Source organism: Mirounga leonina, unplaced genomic scaffold, assembly GCF_011800145.1.
Source record: "Mirounga leonina isolate KUSES-001 unplaced genomic scaffold, KU_Mleo_1.0 Mir_173, whole genome shotgun sequence".
NCBI lineage: Eukaryota > Metazoa > Chordata > Mammalia > Carnivora > Phocidae > Mirounga > Mirounga leonina.
In genome coordinates, this window is record NW_023270447.1 from 46,066,528 (window position 1) to 46,089,013 (window position 22,486).

General features: G+C 36.8%; 1 long non-coding RNA gene across 1 annotated transcript in view; it reads right to left on the reverse strand.

Annotated features, from left to right (window-relative positions):
* The window catches only part of LOC118019351, a 61,781-nt gene that overhangs the window by 30,970 nt on the left and 8,325 nt on the right, over positions 1–22,486 (reverse strand). The window contains exon 2 of the long non-coding RNA XR_004681664.1: positions 18,184–18,368. This is a non-coding gene — a long non-coding RNA (uncharacterized LOC118019351). The remainder of the gene's footprint in view (positions 1–18,183; positions 18,369–22,486) is intronic.

Sequence of the window (22,486 nt, forward strand, 5' to 3'; positions counted from 1 at the left end):
GACTTTAAATGACACACTGGACCAAATGGACTTCACAGATATATTCAGAACATTCCATCCCAAAGCAACAGAATACACATTCTTCCCAAGTGCCCGTGGAACATTCTCCAGAATAGATCACATTCTAGGTCACAAATCAGGTCTCAACCAGTACCAAAAGATTGGGATCATTCTCTGCCTATTTTCAGACCACAATGCTTTGAAATTAGAACTCAATCACAAGAGGAAAGTCGGAAAGAACTCAAATACATGGAGGCTAAAGAGCATCCTACTAAAGAATGAATGGGTCAATGAGGAAATTAAAGAAGAATTTAAAAAAATACATGGAAACCAATGAAAATGAAAACACAACTGTTCAAAATCTTTGGGATGCAGCAAAGGCAGTCCTAAGAGGAAAGTGGATAGCAATACAAGCCTTTCTCAAGAAACAAGAAAGGTCTCAAGTACACAACCTAACCCTACACCTAAAGGAGCTGGAGAAAGAACAGCAAATAAAGCCGAAACCCAGCAGGATAAGAGAAATAATAAAGATCAGAGCAGAAATCAATGAAATAGAAACCAAAAGAACAGTAGAACAGACCAACGAAACTAGGAGCTGGTTCTTTGAAAGAATTAACAAGATTGATAAACCCCTGGCCAGACTTATCAAAAAGAAAAATGACCAAAATCAACAAAATCGTGAATGAAAGAGGAGTGATCACAACCAACACCAAAGAAATACAAACAATTATAAGAACATATTATGAGCAACTATATACCAGCAAATTAGATAATCTGGAAGAAATGGATGCATTCCTAGAGATGTATCAACTACCAAAACTGAACAAGGAAGAAATAGAAAACCTGAACAGACCCATAACCACTAAGGAAATTGAAGCAGTCATCAAAAATCTCCCAGCAAACAAAAGCCCAGGGCCAGATGGCTTCCCAGGGGAATTCTACCAAACATTTAAAGAAGAATTAATACTTATTCTTCTGAAACTGTTCCAAAAAATAGAAATGGAAGGAAAACTTCCAAACTCGTTTTATGAGGCCAGCATTACCTTGATCCCAAAACCAAAGACCCCATCAAAAAGGAGAATTACAGACCAATATCCTTGATGAACATGGATGCAAAAATTCTCACCAAAATACTAGCCAATAGGATCCAACAGTACATTAAAAGGATTATTGACCACGACCAAGTGGGATTTATCCCTGGGCTGCAAGCTTACTTCAACATCCACAAATCAATGTGATACAATACATTAATAAAAGAAAGAACAAGAACCATAAGATCCTCTCAATAGATGCAGAAAAAGCTTTTGACAAAGTACAGCATCCTTTCTTGATTAAAACTCTTCAGAGTATAGGGATAAAGGGTACATACGTCAATATCATAAAAGCCATCCATGAAAAACCCACAGTGAATATCATTCTCAATGGGGAAAAACTGAGAGCTTTCCCCCTAAGGTCAGGAACACGGCAGGGATTTCCACTATCACCACTGCTATTCAACATAGTATTGGAAGTCCTAGCCACAGCAATCAGAAAACAAAAATAAATGAAAGGCATCCAAATCAGCAAAGAAGAAGTCAAACTCTCACTCTTTGCAGATGATATGATACTTTCTGTGGAAAACCCAAGAGACTCCACCCCAAAACTGCTAGAACTCATGCAGGAATTCAGTAAAGTGGCAGGATATAAAATCAATGCACAGAAATCAGTGGCAATCCTGTACACCAACAACAAGACAGAAGAAAGAGAAATTAAGGAGTTGATCCCATTTACAACTGCACCCAAAACCATAAGATACCTAGGAATAAATCTAACCAAAGAGGCAAAGAATCTGTACTCAGAAAACTATAAAACACTCATGAAAGAATTGAGGAAGACACAAAGAAATGGAAAAACGTTCCATGCTCATGGATTGGAAGAACAAATATTGTGAAGATGTCTATGCTACCTAGAGCAATCTACACATTCAATGCAATCCCCATCAAAATACCATCCACTTTTTCAAATAAATGGAGCAAATAATCCTAAAATTTGTATGGAACCAGAAAGACCTCGAATAGCCAGAGGAATGTTGAAAAAGAAAAGCAAAGCTGGTGGCATCACAATTCCGGACTTGCAGCTCTATTACAAAGCTGTCATCATCAAGACATATGGTACTGGCACAAAACAGACACATAGATCAATGGAACAGACTAGAGAGCCCAGAAATGGACCCTCAACTCTATGGACAACTAATCTTCGACAAAGCAGGAAAGAATGTCCAATGGAAAAAAGATAGTTTTTTCAACAAATGGTGTTGGGAAAATCGGACAGCCACATGCAGAAGAATGAAACTGGGCCATTTCCTTACACCACACACAAAAATAGACTCAAAATGGTTGAAAGACCTAAATGTGAGACAGGAGTCCATCAAAATCCTAAAGGAGAACACAGGCAGCAACCTCTTTGACCTCAGCCGCAGCAACTTCTTCCTAGAAACAGTGCCAAAGGCAAGGGAAGCAAGAGCAAAAATGAACTATTGGGACTTCATCAAGATAAAAAGCTTTTGCATAGCAAAAGAAACAGTCCACAAAACCAAAAGACAACCGACAGAATGGGAGAAGATATTTGCAAATGACATATCAGATAAAGGGCTAGTATCCAAAATCTATAAAGAACTTATCAAACTCAACACCCAAAGAACAATGATCCAATCAAGAAATGGGCAGAAGACATGAACAGACATTTTTCCAAAGACACCCAAATGGCCAACACACACATGAAAAAATGCTCAACATCGCTCGGCATCAGGGAAATCCAAATCAAAACCTCAATGAGATACCACCTCACACCAGTCAGAATGGCTAAATTTAACATGTCAGGAAACAACAGATGTTGGTGGGGATGCAGAAGAAGGGGAACACTCCTACACTGTTGGTGGGAATGTAAGCTGGTGCAACCACTGTGGAAAACAGTATGGAGGTTCCTCAAAAAGTTGAAAATAGAGCTACCATACAACCCAGCAATTGCACTACTGGGTATTTACCCCAAAGGTACAAATGTAGGGATCCAAAGGGGTACGTGCACCCCGATGTTTATAGCAGCAATGTCCATAATAGCCAAACTCTGGAAAGAGCGAAGATGTCCATCGACAGATGAATGGAGAAAGAAGAAGTGGTATATATATACAATGGAATAGTATGCAACCATCAAAAGGAATGAAATCTTGCCATTTGCAACGACATGGATGGAACTGGAGGGTAATATGCTGAACGAAATAAGTCAATCAGAGAAAAAGACATGTATCATATGACCTCACTGATATGAGGAATTTTTAATCTCAAGAAACAAACTGAGGGTTGCTGGAGTGGTGGGGGGTGGGAGGCATAGGGTCGCTGGGTGATAGATATTGGGGAGGGTATGTGCTATGGTGTGTGCTGTGAATTGTGCAAGAATGTTGAATCACAGATCTGTACCTCTGAAGCAAATAATCCATTATATGTTAAAAAAAAAAAAAGAATAAGATAGCAGGAAGGGAAAAATAAAGGGGGTGGAAATCAGAGGGGGAGACGAACCATGAGAGACTACGGACTCTGAGAAACAAACTGAGGGTTCTAGAGGGGAGGGGGGTGGGGGAATGGGTTAGCCTGGTGATGGGTATTAAAGAGGGCATGTTCTGCATGGAGCACTGGGTGTTATATGCTAACAATGAATCATGGAACACTACATCAAAAACTAATGATGTAATGTATGGTGATTAACATAATTAAGAAAAAATGAAACAAAAAATGTATAGATGAGGCCATTGTCAAAAGGATATGTTCCATTGTGCAAAGTCATTTTTAAGAAAAAACACTGAGACACTGAATTACAATGAGCAGAGGACAACTAGGAAGATAATGTGTGAGCTATATTTCATGAAGTTCATCAAAGGAAACTGGGATGCTTAGCTTAAAGAAGAGAAGATCCATGGAAGGCATGAGCAATGTCTTCAGATAACCAAAAGGCATTTGCATAGAATGGGGAGTGTTTTGTGGTCCAGAGCCACAACTAAAACAAATGAATGGAAGTGAAAGAGATTTCATATAAAATACAGCAAGATCTTTCTAACAATTACAACTGACAAAAATTTCTTTGACTTAGTGAGTTTTGTGTATGCAAAAGTACTCAAGAAAATTCTGGCAAAACACAGAGATGGATATTATAGTGGGGTTTCCTATATGGGTGGGAGATTGAGCTAGCTGACATCCTAATAACTCTTCCAACTCAAAGATTCTATGATCTTATGGGAGAAAGGAGCTAGAAGAGTTATTTTGAACTTCCCTGACAAGTCTTAAGCACCGTGTCTAGCCTAAAGTGTCCTGTTGCTTAATGTAAATGGCTTCAATTAGCTAATGTAGAGATGAGGTTTGAGTGATAAATGTTCACATTAACATTATTCGAGATATGATCTTGACAGTTCTGCTAGACTGGTCTGCTGAAAAGCACTTCAGCAGCCCTACAAATAGGTCTCATTATTTTTCTCCATTTTTTAATGATGTTTATTTTAATTTTTCAGAATTCTGAGATCTGTAATTACCTAGGATATATATGTAAGTGAACAGCTAGTTACTGTTTTGTTTTGTTTTGTTTTTTTTAAGGCAAATGATTCAGATTCTGTAATACATCCATCACTTACCTCTGGTGCCAGGCCAAGTCATGGGGTTCTCACTTAAATTACAGCTTCACCTTTAATGGTACTAATGGTTGTACCTTTCCTTCAGCTGCCTCCTCTAACCTGCCAGGCTTAGTGTGTCAGTTAAATCAGGATCACAACCACCAGAGAGATAGGTTTGGGTACTGGTTCAGGAGTTAGTCTTGTAGAAAGATTGGTTTTCTCTGCTTGACTTATTTCACTTAGGATAATCTCCTCCAGTCCCATCCATGTTGATGTAAAAGTTGGGTATTCATCCTTTCTGATGGCTGAGTAATATTACATTGTATATATGGACCACATCTTCTTTATCCATTCATCTGTCGAAGGAGGGTACGTACTGCATGGAGCACTGGGTGTTATATGAAAACAATGAATCGTGGATCACTACATCAAAAACTAATGATGTATTGTATGGTGACTAACATAACATAATAAAATTAAATTAAAAAATAAGAAATAAAAAATAAAATAAAATATCTAAAAGATTTTACATTCAAAAAAAAAAAAAAGAAGAAAGATTAGATTTGACCAACTCTCAGTCACAAGTCCCAGAACAAACATAGTCAGATCTTAACCCCATACCTTTTGATATGTAGCCTAATTAAAATAAAACTCAAAATTAAACAGGGATATATTCTAATTAAATGAATTTGATTTAATTTACTTCTTAGGGAAAAAAATGATTATTATTTCCATTTAATAGATGTGAACAGTGAAGTTCAAAGGGTTACATAACCTGTCTCTGAACACATTGCTAGCAAGAAGCAAAGCTAAAATTTGAACCCAAATGCCTCACCCAAAACACATAACTCCTAAAGACAATGGAGTTCTAGAATTATGGCAAGGCAGGAATAAAAGAGAAAAAACACTTTCAACTCATCAAAATTTGCCTTTGGCACTATAGACATACAATCTGTGTGTGCATGTTTTTCCACTGGGAGCAATAACATCGCCACTGTGATATACATTTTATTATAAGGGGATACTATTTCTGATTATATTAATACTTTTACCCTTAGAACCTGTATTTTTGTTGCTGTTGTTGTTTTGACTGCAAGAGCAGTGTAAAATCGGACTTAATTAAGAATATTCCCTTTGTGCTGGTGTAGCTAAAGATTTGAACCCATGCTCAGCTGATATAAACCACCTCAAAAGTCTTAACTATTTTTAAACTACTTTTTCTCTGTTTTGACATCTTTTTATAGATTGGGCACAAAAAGAGCCAATGGAAATCAATAATTAAGTTCCACATTTTTTTTAAGATTTTATTTGACAGAGGGGTGCCTGGGTGGCTCAGTTGTTAAGCATCTGCCTTCGGCTCAGATCATGATCCCAGGGTCCTAGGATCGAGCCCCGCATCGGGCTCCCTGCTAGGGGGGAGGCCTGCTTCTCCCTCTCCCACTCCCCCTGCTTGTGTTCCCTCTCTCGCTGTGCCTCTCTGCCAAATAAATAAATAAAATTTAAAAAAAAAAAAAAGATTTTATGGATCATGACCTGAGCCAAAGGCAGACGCTTAACAACTGAGCCACCCAGGCGCCCCAAGTTACACATTTCTTAAACCTCTTTCCCTATTTCACTAATCAATTGTCATAAGATGACAGCTGGAGAAATGTCCCTCAAGAAGGACAAAGCAGAGGCAGTGTAGTGGGTAATTAGACAGTGGCTTGGAAGTATGCTGTGTTCCTTACAAGGTGAATGATCAGAAAGTGTAAGGGAAGCAAGAGATGAGCAATCACTCTGGAGTCCAGAGGGATTAAGTGGCACAGTGGTGGTGACTGGCTGCTTCCCCAGCTTCTTTGGGCTGAGAGATTTTGAAGGCCTCTTTGACCTGACCTTTGTTTATCCCTCATCTTTCATACTACTCCCTCCCTTGTATCCAACTTACCTGCTACCCTAATCTGTTTGCCTTCCTGGAACACATTTTTTTTTCTTTTTTCTTTTCTTTTTTCCTTTCTTTTCTGTTCTTCCTCCCTCCCTTCCTTCTTTCCTTCCTTTCCTTCTTTCCTCCCTCTCTTCTTTCTTTCTTTCTTTCTTTCTTTCTTTCTTTCTTTCTTTCTTTCCTTCCTTCCTTCCTTCCTTCCTTCCTTCCTTCCTTCCTTCCTTCCTACCTTCCTTCCTTCCTTCCTTCCTTCTTCCTTCCTTTCTTTCTCTTTCTTGTAAGAACAGTTAACATGAGATCTACTCTCTTACATTTTTAAGTGTACAATACAGTATTATTAATGATAGGCACAATGTTGTACAGTAAGTCTATAGAATGTACACATCTTGCATAACTGAAATCATACCCTTTGAACAGCAACTCCTATTTTCCCTGGGCAACTACCATTCTCTGATTCTTCGAGTTTGACTAAATTAGTTACCTCATATAAGTGGAACCATGCAGTGTATGTCCTTCTGTTACTGGCTTATTCCATATTACATAATATCCTCAAAGTCCATCCATGTTGTTGCATATGGCAGGATTTTATCCTTTTTTAAGGCTGAGTAATATTCCATTGTATGGATATACCACATTTTTTTACCTAGTCATCTGTCCCTCAGTGGACATTTAGGCTGTTTCCACATTTTGGCTATTGTGACTACTGTTGCAATTAATGTAGAAGTGCAAATATTTCTTTAAGATCCTGATTTCAATTATTTTGCATAAATATTCAGAAGTGGAATTGCTAGGTAATATGGTAGTTCTATTTTAATTGTATGGAAATCTCCAAACTGTTTTCCATATGGCTATACCATTTTTCATTCCCATCAACAGTGTACAAGGGTTCCAATTTCTCCACATCCTTGCCAAAACTTTTTTTTTTTTTAATGTCAGACATCCTAACGGGTATGAGGTGATATTTAATGGCAGTTTTAATTTGCATTTCTCTGATGATTAGTGACATTGAGTATCTTTTCATGTGTCTGTTGTCTATCTGTATGTCTTTTTGGAAAAATGTTTATTCATGTCCTTTGCCCATTTTTTAATGGAGTTATTTGGTTTTCTTTGGCTATTATGTTGTAGAAATTCAACATAGATTGTGGATATTAACTCCTGATCAGATGTATGGTTTGCAAATATTTTTGTTTCCATTTCATAGGTTACCATTTTACTATGTTGATTGTTTCCTTTGCTTTGCAGAAGCTTTTTAGCTTGATATAGGCCCTCTGGTCTATTTTGTTTTTATTGCCTAGGATTTTGGCCTCATATCCAAGAAATCATTGCCAAGATTAATGTCATGAAGTTTCCCCCTATGGTGTTTTCTTCTAGTAGTTTTACAGTTTCAGGTCTTACATTTAAGTCTTCAAACAACTTTGAGTTGATTTTTGTAAATGACATAAGATAAGGGTCCAATTTCATTCTATTCATGTTAAATGTATTAATTAATTCTATGCTTTCTGTTGGTATCTGTGCACTAGAGAAAACAGCCACTTTTCTAGTCTTCATGGACTGACCTTATCCAGGAGAAGACCCTTACCAAGTAGCTGGGCCAGACATTCTGAGGCCACTCAAACCTTTTCCATGTATGCATCTTCTCTGGACTTATGTGTATAAATTATCAATTAGGTGGATTTGCCAGTTTTCCTTGTTTCTTTTTTTTTTTCAGGAATTCATAATTTCTTCCTCTTTCTAATGACTGTCTACTGTACCATGCATCTCCTGGAGCAGTAGCATTACCAAGCAATTTATTTGTTCTTAGTTGCCTCCAGGTATCTAGAGTATGCTGGGTTTGTCCATGCTCTGAGACTGAAGGAAGTCCCTTGGGCAGCCACCTGAAAAGTCTGAACATTGGGCATATGTTTCAATCGTCTTTTTCCCTCCTCATAGATAAGCCAGGCACTGAGAGTCTTGCCAAACATTTTGCACTGAGCTGGGGAGAGAAATCTGGCAGATGATTGTGTACTAGTCCAAACCTTCACCTTGCTCTCAGTGGTCCTCAGTCATCTGGGGTATGCCAGGTCTACTCAGTTCTCTGAAACAGGTAAGACAGAAGCTAGTCTTTCTAGTTGCTTCCTGAAAATTTTGGAACACTGGATACACAGCCCAACTTTTTCTTTTCCCAAGTAGAAGGTGGGCTCCAGGATTTTTAACTGTCTTGCTCTATACTGAGACCATGGAAATGGCTATAGTGAATCCATGCTGCTAGTCCATTGCTGTATTTGTTCTCAGCAGCCTCTAATCATCTAGAGTATACTAGGTCCTGTCAGCACTCTGAGACAGGCACAACAGAGACAATCCCATGGACAGTCCCTGGAAAATTTGGGACATTGGACACATGGTCTAATTATTTCTCTCCCTGGAGAAAAGATGGGATCTAGGATTGCTTTGTGCTGAGCTTGAAGGAGGGGCTTTTGGCAGGTGTTTACATGATATTCAAACCACCATCTTTGTTCTGAGAGGTTCCCAACATGGGATCCTTTCCTGTCAGCACTCAGAATCAGGCAAGATAGAAACTAGTCCCTTGGGCAGCCCCCAGAAAAATCAGAACATTGGTCCAGTCCTTGCCTTCCCTTGCCAGGGAAAATCTGGGGGCTGGGTGTTTCCTTTCCATTGTATGATGCTGTGCTGGGGGTTTAGGGGGGTGAGGAGGGAGGAGATTATGGTGAGAGAGTGTCTTGGCTTTTCCTACCAGCTTCGATGTATTTGGTTTCATGCTTGCCGAGAGTGCAGGAGCCTCTCAGTTGGTTTCTGGATTTGCCACAGTGGAATTTGTTTAGTGTACTGTTGTTCAATCACGGTGCCCATGGGAGAAGGAGGGTTGAGAACTTCCTATTTTTCCCTCTCATTGACATCACCACTCTGGAACACAATTTTTCCTCTTATCTCAGTGTGTTTGTACATCTTGTTCCTTCTGTTGGTAAGGAAACTCTCCCTTTTCTGTCAAATATCCAAATACCCTTTAAGACTATGCTCTGATGGCACCTACTCCCTTACTGCTAGTCAGATTTATATGTCCCTCCTGTGCATTCTGGTAGCACCCTGTGCTTACCTTCAAAATGCACTTACAATATTGTATTGCAATTATTGCTATACTGGTATACTTTTACCCATCAGACATTAACCTTATTTTTGTTTCCCTAGAACCTACCATGACCTGGGACATAGTGGGGAAAAAACAAACAAGGGACAATGGAAAAACGAGCCTTTTATTTTTATTTTTTTAGCACTTCTTGTGGAAAGTGCAGCCTTTTAAACACATCCTTTTCTTCATAAGAAACAGCAGCCTGGGAGACCATGAACTTGAATTTTAGTCACGGCAATGCCACTAACTAGCTGTGTAAACTTGCATGAAGTCACACTGGGTGTCAGTCTCCAGCTGTAAAAAGGGTTTTTTGACTAGATCATGATTGGTCGACATTTTTGGTTAGCAGCTACACTCTCTTTTTCCATGAAATCATACTATGAAGCTTGAATAAAACACTGGAGTTATTCTGCATTTAAAAAGAGACTGTCTTGAGCTCTGCCATTTAAATCCTCTTTTCCATTGTCCCATCCCACCTCCTCCATTCTTGGAACACATTTTGAAAACCATAGAACCAGGTGATCTATACATTCCAACCATCCCAAATACTCCTGAATTATTTGTACATTGAATTGAACTGAACTTCCCCTCACTGCTGTACCCCTTTTGTATGCCTTTCCCAGGACCTTGGTTACATCTCTATCCTCATTGAGTTTTATTTTTGTAAGCCCAACTAACAGATTAAGGAAATCAAGTTATTCTGGAAGTCAAAAAGCTTTGTTTTGGCATTCAGAATATTTGTTGGCTGGTTTACTGAGGTCTGTATTCTATCTTATTAATGAAGAGAAAGAACGGCATGTGTATCTTGGCTTTGAAATAGAAATATCATTTTAGAATCCTGTGTGGGATCAAGGCATATAGTGGTGGCCAAGAGCCAGGGATAGAAACAAATTTGTGATCCTATATGTGTAGTTTTTAATTCCTTGTGGTTTCTAAGAGGTGCTAAATAAAATTATTATTGACCTGAGTAGTCAATTAAATTTTGGCACAGAAGAAACACCAGTTAATTCTTTGGCGATATGGGGGAATAATTAAAATAGAGTAATATGAGATCACTGTTTTTAACTTGTACCTAGTTGGTTGTTTGATTTATAAGAAAGATAATATTATTTAACAATTCACTGGAGACAAATATTAGTGACTATAAAGTTCTGCCTTTTCTTAAGCTACAATTTCTATGACTGTTAATTATATGATAGAAGCATTTGTCAATCTTCTTCGAAGGACCAAGCTTTATATATCTGATTACTTCTAGTCCTTACAGCCTCATGAGATTAGTACTATTATTCCCAAGTTATAAGTAAAGAACCTAATAGATATGTTTAAGAACTTACTGGTATACACTTATAACTTGTAAGTATGGCATATGTAATTGAATTGTCAAAAGTACATGGAATAAACTACATAAATTTTTTCCCAAATCTGTTTGTTCTGGGAGAACATAAAAATTAAAAGCTTTCCATCAATATAAGAGGTTAAAACCTACAGTATCCAATCATAGTGGAGTAACTAGTAGTGGATTTGCCTTCTTACAGTACACAACTAGAAAACTGAACAAACTATGTGAACAACTGCTTTCTAAACATTGAGCAGCAGGCTCAAAAGGGTTGTGATTCTTAATAAAGGGGAACAAACAAGGTAAGTCATGCAAGTGTCCAAATTTTCTGCCTGGTGGCATTTTCTATATAACTAGGGGAAGGAGGAGCCCAAACACAACACTGGTTTCTCTGAAAGGAGACAGAAATCAGAATTTGGGAGGTTGAAGCACATGTAATTTCCAAGATAAAGTAACAAAAGAGAAAGAGTTATTCTGAGAAAAACTCAATAGATCTGCATAGATTCCCCTTCAATCTTACTGAACATGTAGGAGCACGTGCATATTGTGAGAATATATGAGGCTAAACAAAGAATACCTATCATGGAAAGAACAATTACCACAAGGCTATAAACTGAACATTTTCCAGAGCTCACAAATGGCTGGAAGACTGTCGAGTTCTAGCTATCTAGAGTACAGAAACCTTGTTGAACACCTGGAATACTTAATAGGGACCTTAGAAAAGTCATTCTTGATAGAAAATCTAAACTAAGCCAAGAGCAAAAGCTACCTTTGGTCACCTTTTTAAAATCTTAAAAATAAGACTAAAAAGAATCAAGCTGATCAGCAAGCTGATCTCAAAACCAAATTCAACAATCTTTAAAGGATGACAACAAAATCCATATACTCAACAATGTTATATCCACAAATTTAGGATCTAATAAAAAACATTATATTACATGTGAAGCAGCACAGGAAAATTTGACCCATACCAAGGAGAAAAAATAGCCAATAGAAACAGACCCAGAAATGTAAGAACTGATAAGTTTAGTAAATAGGGACTTTAAAACAGCTATTATAAATATGACTAAAGATTTAAAAGAATGTTTAAACATAGTAAAGTGATAAATGGAATATATAGAAAAGAATTTCTAGAGTTAAAAAATATAATATCTAAAAAACTTTTCTTTTTTTTTTTAGATTTTATTTATTTATTTGAAGGCAAGAGCATGACAAGAGAGAGAGCACAAACAGGGGGAAGGGTGGATGGAGAAGGAGAAGCAAACTCCTTGCTGAGCAGGGAGCCTAGCATGGGGCTCGAACCCAGGACCCTGAGATCATGACCTGAGCCGAAGGCAGATGCTTAACCGACTGAGCCACTAGGTGCCCCTGAAATAATTTTTAAATAACTGAATGGGATTAACAACAGAGTAGACACTGTAAAAGAAAAGAGCAGTGAACTTGGAGACACAGCAATAGAACACATCCAAACTGAAGCACACACACAAAGGTTGAAAAAAGAATGATAAAAGCTGCAGTGACATAAGGGACAATATTAAGCATCCTAGTGTATATTTAATTGAAGTCCCAGAAAAGGAAAGGGGATGGTCAGAAAAATCCTTTGAGAGCATAATGGTTAAATTTTTTAAATCAGTTTTATAAAACCACATATCGGGCGCCTGGGTGGCTCAGTTGGTTAAGCGACTGCCTTCGGCTCAGGTCATGATCCTGGAGTCCCGGGATCGAGTCCCGCATCGGGCTCCCTGCTCGGCAGGGAGTCTGCTTCTCCCTCTGACCCTCCTCCCTCTCATGCTCTCTGTATCTCATTCTCTCTGTCTCAAATAAATAAATAAAATCTTTAAAAAAAAAAAACAAAAAACAACAAAAAACAAAAAACAACAAAAAAAACCCCCACATATCCAAGAAGCTAAAAAACAAACAGACATACCCAAAAGGATGAACAATAAGAAAATTATACCAAGGTATATCATAATCAAAATGCTGAAAAGAGAAAAAATATTAAAAGCAGCCAGGAAAGGGGTTGGAGAAAGACACATGAGAAGACAAATGTCTTGTAACTTTTCTTCAGAAAAGAGGGAAAAGTAATAAGGATAAATGGGACAAATAGGAAACAAGTAGCAAGATGGTACAATTGTACAAATACTTATATTAACTGACAATGATCTAAAACTTCAATTAAAATGTAAAGATTTTCAGGCTAGATAAAAATGTAATACTCTACATTGTCTACCAGAAACTCACATTTCATAGATTCACCAATTAAAAGCAAAAAAGAGTAAAAGATATACCATAGTAAGAAAACTATAGCAGTTATATTACTGTCACACAAGGTAGACTTTAGGACAAGGAATATTACTGGAGATAAAATAGGTCACTCATAGTTATAAATGGGCCACCAACTCATCAAGAAGATGTAAGAGTCTTAATGTGTATGTACCTAATAACAGAGTTTCAAAATACACAAAGCGAAAACAGATGTAAAAAGATAAATGAACATTTATCTTCTCTACAGTTATAGTCAGAGATTTTAACATATCTTCTCTCAATAACTGATAGCACAAGTAGACAGAAAATCTGTAAGGATATAGAAGTCTTGAACAATACTATCAACCAACTTCACCTAATTGACACCAAATAACATAGAATAGACATTCTTCTCAAATGCACATGAAACATTCGTGATAATAGACTATATGCTGAGCCCTGAAAAAGTCTAAATACACATCAACAGACTAAAGTCACACAGAGTATTTTCTCTACCACAACACGATTAAATTAGAAGTTATTATCAGTACAATATCTGGGAAATCCTTAAACATTTGGAAATTTGCCTGAGACAAATGCCTGTGAAAAAAGTCTAAAAATCTAGGGGATAGTTTGCATTAATTTCACATTCCGGAGTCTAATAACTCCCAACTAAGAATCATCCCTCTTCTTGATCGTCATTTACTATACAACAGCTTATTTCCATGTGCAGAAAATTCAAAAACTTTAGCCATTCACATTATTGTCTCAGAAAATATTCATCTCCTAAGAACTGGAAAGGCAACTGGATATAATTTATTTTATTTGAGGAATAAGTTAGATAAATGAGGAATAGTTAGATAAATGTTAAGAATGTAGCAAAAAAAAAAAATCAATACAACTTGCTTTATCCTATTTGAACGTATCCCATTTCAGCTCAAACTGCACTGAGGGCCTATGAGCACCCACCCATCAGGCTCCACAGGCCATTTAAAGATGAATGACACGTAATCTCTGACCTCAAGGAGCTTGCAAGTTACTTCACCTAAATCCCCTGAATAAGCAGGATATGTTGATATAGTAAAGGCCACTGACACATTTGTGAAGCATAATTTTTCCTGTGGCTTTACTAGGCAGAGCAAAAGGACAAAGTGAAACAAATAGAAAGTGAGGGTGACCCAGCAGCTCCTTTTCTTTTTATAGATGTCAATCCAGTACTCTAAAATTCTGAATTTCTAAGAGGTTGATAAACTGTTGATTTTACAGTAAATAAAAGTACATGGATAGACTATCAGATATTTTCCTCCTACAGGTAAAGAAGGTGAGCAATGAGTGGTAAGTGATAATTTCACATTTTTATATTTGCCACTGGTTCTGGTAGTATTACCCATCTTAAAGAATAAAATTTCAAAAAATGATAACCTTCTAAAACTTGCCAGAAAAGAGTGATGTGCATTAGAGACGTATTAGAAGCTATACTCAACAATGATGTGTTTTAGAGAGACGGTGGCAGTTCTACTAATATTAGCGGTTATATCTCCTATCGACCAGAATTTGTTTCACACTCTGAGAATGCCTAGGGGTTTGACTCATGGTTCTGTGATGTGACTCCTAAAAGAGCTTACTTTTCTCCATTTGTTTTCTTTTTTTTTTTCTCTAATGCAAAATAGATTCCAGAAATAGAATTCAGAAAGATTCCCCTACTAATCTTAGAAGTGAGACTTTTAGAGACAATGTATTTTGACAGCACCTGAATTTTAGGAAGATGAACATAAAGCAAAGAGAATAAAGGCCCCCCTTTTTTAAATTTTTTTTAAAGAATAGTTTTAAAGTTATTGAACTGTCTTTTATTTCAAGCTTCTCTGTGCTATTTATCCTATGAGTCATTGTTTATATAATTTAATTAACATTGGCCAGTGCCTACAAAATAAAACACTGTCTTAAAGCATTTGCTTGAAAAGTCTCCTTGTCCCTGAGCTGTCATTTCTTAGCATGATGGATAATGGATAGAAATAATTACCCTGAACAAGGCTAGACAGCTTAAATGATTAGAGTTTCAAAGAATTAGCAGCCTTAGCTAAACATCTTATTTTTCAATATGCATTATTAAAGGAAAATACCGTAGAGACTGTGATGAATCTGAAAACCTTAAAACTGTGCCATTGTCTATGACAGGTAAGTTTATACCAAGTATATTTGCAGAGGTTAATTTAAATCAGCCTGCCATCCAATTTCTCATAAATTCCTCCACCAAAGTGACTTGAAATAGTTCTGAATGTCAAACATCAACACAGGACACAACTTAAGTGGAAATATTGAGGCTTGGTATGTACGTTCCAGGGCCTTCATTAATCCCTCACAGACATCACTTTGCATCTCTTCTGTAGGTCTAAATATTCAAGGGTTTTCTATTTGTTTCATTTTTTAAAAATGATGCTTAATATCATCTCATAACTAGGATTGCATTTCCCAAAGCAGGACCATTTTCTTGGCTCTCATGGAATTGCCTTCTGTGCTGCCACTTGGAAGGATTTACCACCTTTACTTTATTAGAGCATTTTTATTGCTCAATAAAATTTTTTACTTTTATGTCCAATATTGTAAATGGTGAGAAGATGATGGAAAACTCTGAGACCAATCAAATATCTAAGGAAGTAAGCAAATCAATTTAATAAAAGCTGCATTCTTTTTAGAACTACTTCTTTCTCAGACACAGTGAGCAGAGCTACTAAAGGACATTGGTGCTGATGTTTCTTAATCAATCTCTTCCCAGTGAAAAAGAAGAGATACCATTTCCTGACTATGGTTGAGAATAAGTCCTCTCCTGTCTTCTGTTGACATTCAGTTTCAATCCCATCCCACTGGAGTACATTTAACAAACATTTGAGAGGAATTTGAGAACTGGAGTACATTTAACAAACATTTGAGAGGAATTTGAGAAATAAAAATTGAGGCCATTTTAAAGAAGCTGAATTGCACATGTGTGTGGGGCCTATGATAACCATCTACTTACTACTTGTGTGACTGAGTTCATGTTTTATCTGGAGAAGATAATATTTTTTCACACTGATGATTTGAGACTCTAATGAGATTACATATATGAAAACACTTAGCACAGTGTTTAGCCCATCACAGGCAAAACAGAAAAAAAAAATGTTCACATTTTGTAATGAGGGAAGTGTGATTAACAAACACAAAGCATACTCATTTGACATATAGAGGAGGCAAAGGCTGTCCCAAAAAGAATTCAAACAGGCAAACATTATTTAGGGACCATTCTTTCTTTTTCTTTTTCTTTCTATATCCTTCCACCTCCTAATGTCAATAATCTCCTCTGATAATCAGCTTATCACCAAGATCAGGGTTTTCCTGACACAACAGTGCCATCTATTTCAAAATTACTTTTTGCCAATTCATCTTCATCCAGTAAAACTCTCCTTCCCTTAGAACAATGATTCTCAAATTTGGCTGCCTGAAGTAACTAACTGGGGATCTTGCAAAACAAAACAAAGCAAAACAAAATAGAACAAAACAACCTGCTGCCAGGATCCAACCCATAGAGATTCTAATGTAATTGAACTAGGGGACAGCCTAACCACTGAGATTTTTGAAAGTTCCCCAGATGATTCTAATGTTCACCTAAGGTTGAGAACAATGTCTTCGAAGCTGAAAGTTAGGAAAGCAATCTGATGGCTGACACTAATGATTTTGACACATGAAACCACATCCAAGCAATTTGGGGAGCTTTTTTAGAAATACAGATCCCAAGGCCTGTCTCAGACCTAATGAATTAGAATTTCTGGGAGTGGGACCCAGAATATACATTTTTAGCATGTCTCTCAGAATCCTTACACAGCCTGCACAACACCAAAGCACAATGAAATCTGATTACACTCTGTGACCTAATGTGAGTCATACCTGTTACTCATCCCTGGTGTTTGGTCAGCTGCTAGCTGCTGAAAGTACTTTATAGGCAATGTTTTGCCAAGGAAGTCAACAAAATGTTATTAAAAATTAACTAACATCTCCAAAATGCTTACCAAACTGCAGGGAGAGTGATGAGAAATTTGCATGCATTATGTTATTTGAATCCACTGTGAGCTGGGTTCATTTCATAGCTGAAGAGATGGTACTTTGGAGGGGTAATTTTTCCATGGTCATGCAAGCAGAAGAGCACTGATCTTTACTATACCACCCACCCACTGAAACAGGAATCTCTTTCTCCAAGGCACTGAGAAAGCACACACAACAGTAATTATTTTCTTATAAATGACTTATCATGTATGCCTCATTACTACAATACACAATAATAATCATGCACATCATTATAGAGGCTTTTAATTATTTAATTTCAACCTTTAAATCTTTCTCGTGTGTATGCAGTCCTCACAGAATTGGAATACCTCTCACTATTTAAAACAATTACAGTGAGTATTGCTTCTGGGTTTGTTTTTGTTTGTGCTTTTTTTTCTTTTCCATGCTCAAACGAGTCTGATCATTTTAAATGTTTATGTGTGACATATGTGTAAATATCATCACGACATATGCATTTTTTTCTCTTAACGTTACCACAATGATACCTCTTCCTTTTGGCCTTGTATCATAAAGTCCTCTACCCTAGTAGAGACTGATGGATTTTCCATGTAGCTTGCAGAGAGCTGCTTTATTGCTACTGGGATAGCATGAAGCCGAATGGGTGGTGATATTTCAAGAGAGATGTGGGAGAAGACAGTTTGCACAGAGTAATGGATTTTGGAAAACTCCACTCTTGCCTCCCTCCCCAGTGTCCTTTTAATGATGAAGTCACTGAATAAGTCAAACATTTTAGGAGCATTTTAAATTTTGTTTGCTAGTGGAGCAGCTGAGCAATATGAAATATAGGGCAAAAATGAAACCACAGACCTAAGGACAAATAAACCACAACTTACCAATGGGCCAGATTTGTCTTCCTTTCTTCCGTCCTAATGAACCAAGGGTTTACGGAATGTGCTCCAATGGAAAAAAGGCTGGATTCTGAGTCACTCAAATCAAGGTTAGCTTCTCAGCTCCACATTTATGAGCTGAGTGCTAGCATGTTTGGACAATTACCTTCTCTGTGCTTCGGTTTCCTCACCTGTAAGTGGAGATAAAATGAGTTATTAAGAAAATAAGGTGAGCGAAGATGCATGTAAAGTCTTAGCATAGTGCTTGACCTACGACTCAATAAATAGAAATCTTATTTATCTCTACCCCTTGTACATAGTTGAGCTGTGGTTCTCTTCAGAATAAAGTTTCTCTTGTGCTCTTCCTCAGAGGCCTCCAAAAGAGTGACAACACAACACTCTCCTTGACACATAGTTTAAGGTATCCCTCTGAAAATTAGGAGAGAATGGCCTCCTCAAGAGGATATTGTTGATTAGTAATGATTAGGGATGTTTCTCAAATATCATCTCCATTGTTTTCTAATTTGGAGCTGGCTGAAAAATTAAGGAATTTCAGAGCATCAAAAAGATCCTGTATTCATTTCCCAATTTCTCTATTATGCTTTCTGATATCCTAATTCTCATGTGTTTGACATGGGGGAACATAAGTAAATAATGGGCCACAACAGGCATTGCTCAGCCCAGAAACTCAGGAGCTGATTCTGAAACCTAAAAATCTGTAAGACTGCACACTATGAGGCTAAGACTTGAGCCTAAATTATTCTCAAGTAGAAATAGGTTGCTGTGTTAGGAAGAACATGAATTTTACTATCAAGCAGACAGCACTCTCTGCACTCTCTGGCCATGTGATCTTAAAGCAATCTTGCTCAGAGTCCCTTTGAGCCTTATTTTGCAATAATAGTTATTCACACAGGTTGTGAGGATTGAATCATATGATGACTATAAAATGTTTAGTATGTAGAAAATAGTGAGCACTTGGAAACCATGAATCCTTTTATTTAAGGTGTTTTTTCCAACCCTTTTATCTGTTACTAAGCCCCACACTTTGACCTGAAAAACAGAATTTAACTCTATCTTGTAAGGCATAATAAGCAGCTACCAGTCAATTTCATCCAGCATGGAGTTCGTTGTAAAAAATTAGCATTCACCAATACGTCCTTCAGTAGGTGAACGGAGAAACTGTGCTACATCCAGACAATGAAATATTATTCAATGCTAAAAAGAAATGAGTTATCAAGCCATGAAAAGACATAGAGGGAACTTAAATGCATATTGTTGAGTAAGAGAAGCCAATCTGAAAAGGATGCATACTGTATGATTTTAACTATATGACATTCAGGAAAAGCAAAACTATAGAGACAGTATGAAGATCAGTGGTTGCCAGGAGTTGAGGGGAGAAAAGGGAGCAGGGGGGTTGAATAGGCAGAGAGAGCACAAATCTTTAAGGGTAGTAAAAAATATTCTGCATGATATCATAATAGCTGTTATGTGGCATTATACATTTGTCCAAATCCATATTATGTACAATACCAAGAGCAAACGCTAGTGTAAACTATAGACTTGGGGTGGTTATGATGTGTCAGTGTAGGTTCATCAATTGTATCAGATATAATGTACTACTCTGGTGGAGGATAATGGGCAAGGCTATGTATGTGAGGACAGGGGTATGTGGAAAATCTCTGCACCTTCCTCTTAACTTTGTTGTGAACCTTAAACCACTCTGCAGTAATAAAGTCTTGATAAAATTTTTAAAAATTAACACTCTGACCTTGGTCCAGTCCCAGCTGTTTGGCCCTTTCTTGATTTGTAAAGTGAAAGAAATGTACCTAATGAATCTAATAGTCACACATCTTATTTTATATGGTTTGTAGCATATGTTACAATTATAATGAATTGCTTACTTATTTAATTAATATCTATCTCTTACATCAGATTCTAAATCTCCATGAGAGACTATCTTGTTCATCCTAGCATCCTCTAGGATCTAATATAGTACCTGGCACCTAGAAAATATTTAATAACTTGTGAAATGAATCAATGAATATGACACAGGGGTGACACAGACATTAATTGTTCTTTCACTCAACTCATTTATACAATGAATATTTTTAAATGATTGATATGTACAAGACCACATGCTTTGTGGTTGGCAAGGCAATATTCTCCTTAGATGATCTCATTCAGTCTTCACAAAACACTGCAGGGAGACTTTGCCAGTTAGGCCCATTTTACAGATAAGAAAAGTAGAACTTAAAGACATTAAGGAATTTCTTACAACTTTACAATTTTACAATTTCACACAAATGTCAGTGAAAAAGTGAGCTAATATATCACTTTTTAAATTCCAACGTATTTTATGTAGTGCTTATTATTGCAGGCAATATTCTAAGCACTTTACATGTATCAAATTCACTTAATTTTTAACCAAAAAAAAAAAATGCTCTGACATGGTTACTGTTATTATCATCAGCTTTCAGATGAAGAAACGTGGGACCAAAAAAGTGGGTGACATTTTCAAGGACACAAAAATAATTAGAGATCAAGCAATTTGTCTCTGAACTCAGACAGTAAACGGTAGAGAAGTAGGGCTTAAACCCAGAGTCCATGCACTTAGCCATTATACTTATACTACATTATACTACAATACTTCTCGAAACCTAAACACAGTTGTAAAGGAAACACCAAATGCCATCGAGGGTCCTTTGGTTGGAGTCAACTGAGTTAGTGAGAGCTAAAAACTGAAGTATAATGGGATTGATGCATGTGCTCTTTATGAAATTATTTGTTTCTCTTTATGAAATTATTTGTTATGTCTAGGTTAACACAATGATGTGCTGCATTTGGTATATGCTCAATAATTTTTGCCTATGTTATTATCAAAGTATACATTGTGAAAGATAATCTAAGTCATAATCAAGAAATTCAAATAAAGCATAAATCAAAGTAATTGCTAATTATTCTGCTCGGCCCTCTTTTCTTAGCATAACATCTGATATTCCAGAATAAGAGCTTCAACAAGAGTTGGCTTAGAATTTATCCTCAACAACTTCAATTCAGTCCAGTTTGATCTCAGTACAGTAAACATGTTAATCCCTTCATCTAAAAAGCAACCAAAATTGCTTTGAATTCACTCTGTAATATCATTATTGTTAAAAGGCAAGAGCTCATTTTTATAGCTTTAGGGAGAGCCAGAAATTGGAATAAGAATCTCTAAATTCAAAACTAGTATTTACTTGAGAACAACGTCATCTTCCATCTTACAACGCTGATTTTAGTTTATGAACTCTAAGCAATAAGAACACTCTAAAATATAGGTAATAGGATCTTACAACTTAAGGTCTGTCAAACTGAGGACCTCCATACACCCTTGAAAAATAAACTAGCTATAAAATCATGTAACTTTAACTGTTTTCAATTCTAAGCAGTTGTAAAACAAGATTGTGCCAAGGAAAACTTCAAAAGTAAGGATGAATGCACAAAAAATATTTGGGCTATAATGAGCCTTAGCTTCTCACAGCTACCTTAGTTTCAGCCAAATATATTTAAATAGCATTGGCAATAGTCCATCTGGCTGAGATTCAAAAAGAATGAACTCTTCTCTTTGTTAAGGTAACTTGGAGACCAACTAGACAACCTCTAGGACATGTCAACAAATCCGGAGTTTTTAAAAGAAATTTCCTATACCTATGTTTTTATTTTTTCCAACTAAATTGTAATTTTCCATTGTACAACTCAGGCATACATCATATATTCATTTATTCATTTCACAAATGTTTACTGAGTGCCTACTATGGATAAGACAATATGAAAACTTACATTTACTACTTCAGTGTCTGTTATATAGCAGCTCAATAAAAATGGTTTGAATAATGCAATTTTTAACATGTCATTATACTCATGTCCATCACACTTACAGTGTGTCAACTTTTATTCTTCACTTACTATTCATTTACTAAATCTTTACTGATTGTTCTTGAGCTACTATGCTAAGCACTGGGAACACAATGATAAGTCAAACACATATGGCCTCTGCCTTATGTAGCTTATGGTCAAAGACTCACCAACAACATAGAAAATTTTTTGGAATGTACTATGAACGAGAGATTCTCATCATCTGGAGTGAGAGGAGAACTTCAAATAGTCAGGAATTTTTAAGAAGTGACATTCGACCTGAGATCTAAAAAATGAGTACCAGTTATCTAGGTGTCTTAGATGAGGTTCCCTGAGGGAAGGCCTCAAGACACAGATTCCTCTACTAGAGATTTATCACAGAGATGGGTAAGGGCTGGGAAAGTAGTAAAGAGAAGGG